Source organism: Lucilia sericata, unplaced genomic scaffold (assembly GCF_015586225.1).
Source record: "Lucilia sericata isolate MDLA Ls3-8-SP2 unplaced genomic scaffold, ASM1558622v1 Contig002089F_arrow, whole genome shotgun sequence".
NCBI classification, from domain to species: Eukaryota; Metazoa; Arthropoda; class Insecta; order Diptera; family Calliphoridae; genus Lucilia; species Lucilia sericata.
In genome coordinates, this window is record NW_023995941.1 from 55,001 (window position 1) to 57,836 (window position 2,836).

The window sequence follows — 2,836 nt, forward strand, 5'->3', positions numbered from 1 at the left end:
TTTTTTGGCATTGTATACAAAGTGCTATATTTTCTATTTTACTTGATTTATTCAAAATTATATAATTGATAATAATAATATTATGTGTCTACATTATAATAACAACAACAAAATTTTAATTCCATTTCGATGTGAGTTACAAGAAAATAATAACTGAATTAACTCCATAAATAGCTGTTCGAAACTTAAGCAACTTTTTGATCTTCTTATGCAAATCTTTGGTCCCTTTGAGTTCCAAACACCTTTATGGAATAGATTAGTTACTAGTGTAGTTCGTAATGAAACCCAATCGGATTTTAAGCTATTCGCCCCTTCAATGTTTTCTAAAACGGCGAGTTCCGAAACAGCACTTCAAAACGCCGAACAGCATCTCTAAGGGATTTGAGTCAGGAAATTTTGATGAGCAATCAAAGAGTTTGGGTCCTATTACCCGATAACAACTCTTAGATCAACTTTGCCAAAGGTTTTGGTTCATTATCATGCTGAAAATCGCAATAAAGTAAGTTGATCTGTTCGATGTACTCAATCATATGATTCATTTTGTTGGCGAAAAACGACCCAAAAGGAAAAACAATCCAACTTTGTTTGTGTTTCAACATCAGGACTAACTCTTCTCTTTAAAAAACATAGCCACACCCTAAAATTTTGCTCTCTATTCATTATTGGGCCTTTACTAAAAGGGTATATTGTAATATTTCCTTCAGCCTCTGAGCCTCGCATACTCTGTTTGAATTTAAGACGGAAAATGTGGACCCGTTTGTAAATAAAACTGTTTTTATTAGTCTTGCGTAATCTATTTCAATATTCTACCCAAAATTGTACAAAATTTTTGAAAAAATCGAATTTCTTTAAGTAAACTCTGTGCCATGTCACTGCGGGATTCATATGCGGTTACATCATCGTACATTAAAGACTTAAAAAAGCATGGAGGTCACACAATTAAGGTTATGGGCAAGATTTTTAGTGAGTAGAGTAAGTCCTGATGTTGAAATACAAATAAAATTGGATTGTTTTACTTTCTGGGACATTTTTGGCCAACAAAATAAACCAAAGGATTAAGTACATTGAACAGAACACAAATTACTTTGTTGCGATTTTCAGCATGATAACGAACCAAATCCTTTAGCAAAGTTGATCTAAGAGTAGTTATCGTATAATGGGACCCAAATTCTTTGATTGTCCATCAAAATCTCCTGACTCAAGCCCCTTAGAGATGCTGTTCGGCATTCTGAAGCGCTGGGTCGAAACTCGCGGTTTTAGAAAACATTACAGCTGGCGAGTGGCTTAAAATCCGATTGGGATTCATTACGAACTACACTAGTAACTAATCTATTCCATAAATGTGTTTGGAACTCAAAAGGATCAAAGATTTTCATATGAAGATCAAAAAGTTGCTTCAGTTTCGAACAGCTATTTATCGAGTTAATTCAGTTATTATTTTCTTATAACTCACAGCGAAATGGATTTAAACTTTTGTTGTTGTTATTATAATGTAGACACATAATATTATTATTATCAATTATATAATTTTGAATAAATCAATTAAAATAGAAAATATAGCACTTTGTATACAATGCCAAAAAAAGTTGCTTAGGTTTCGAACAATACTGTATGTATGTATGTATGTATGTATGTATGTATGTATGTATGTATGTATGTATGTATGTATGTATGTATGTATGTATGTATGTATGTATGTATGTATGTATGTATGTATGTATGTATGTATGTATGTATGTATGTATGTATGTATGTATGTATGTATGTATGTATGTATGTATGTATGTATGTATGTATGTATGTATGTATGTATGTATGTATGTATGTATGTATGTATGTATGTATGTATGTATGTATGTATGTATGTATGTATGTATGTATGTATGTATGTATGTATGTATGTATGTATGTATGTATGTATGTATGTATGTATGTATGTATGTATGTATGTATGTATGTATGTATGTATGTATGTATGTATGTATGTATGTATGTATGTATGTATGTATGTATGTATGTATGTATGTATGTATGTATGTATGTATGTATGTATGTATGTATGTATGTATGTATGTATGTATGTATGTATGTAGTATGTATGTATGTATGTATGTATGTATGTATGTATGTATGTATGTATGTATGTATTCGAAATATTTTGAAATTTCAAGTGGGAGGGGTGCCAAGCCCACATACAAACTTAGTATTAAAAGTCGCATATCTCAGAAAGTACAACAGTTAGAGTCTTAAAATTTTGTTTGGACACCTTTCATATGAAGAAAATATTAAATAAGTATATCTGAGAAAAGGGGGCGGACTAGAAGTAGGGGGCGTGGCACCTCCCATATGAATTAAATACAAAAACTCGCTTATCTGGGAAACTATTAGAGTTAAAATTTTAAAATTTTGCACGAAGAACTTTAACATCCACGTAAACATTTTGGGTAATAAATTGGCGGTGTACCAATGGAGGACGTTACTCCTCCCATATTAATAAAATATATAAAAATTCGTTTATGTGGGAAACTAATAGAGCTAGCTTCTTAAAATTTTGCACGAAGAACTTTAATATTTATCTGAACATTTTGGGGAAAAAAGGCAGACTTTCAATTTGAACTTTGAATAAATATGGTAAAATTTACAAAATGTTAATTTATGCAAACATTTTTGTTCATTTTAAAATACTTTTTCTAATTTTAGTTCAAAATTATTCTCCACACGAATTTTTAATTTTTTTATGAAAATAATTCGTGAATAATATTATGCTTTTTTTTAAATTTTATAAAAATGTTGTAGTTCTATTTAATGATAATATAATTAATATCATTATGTTTAA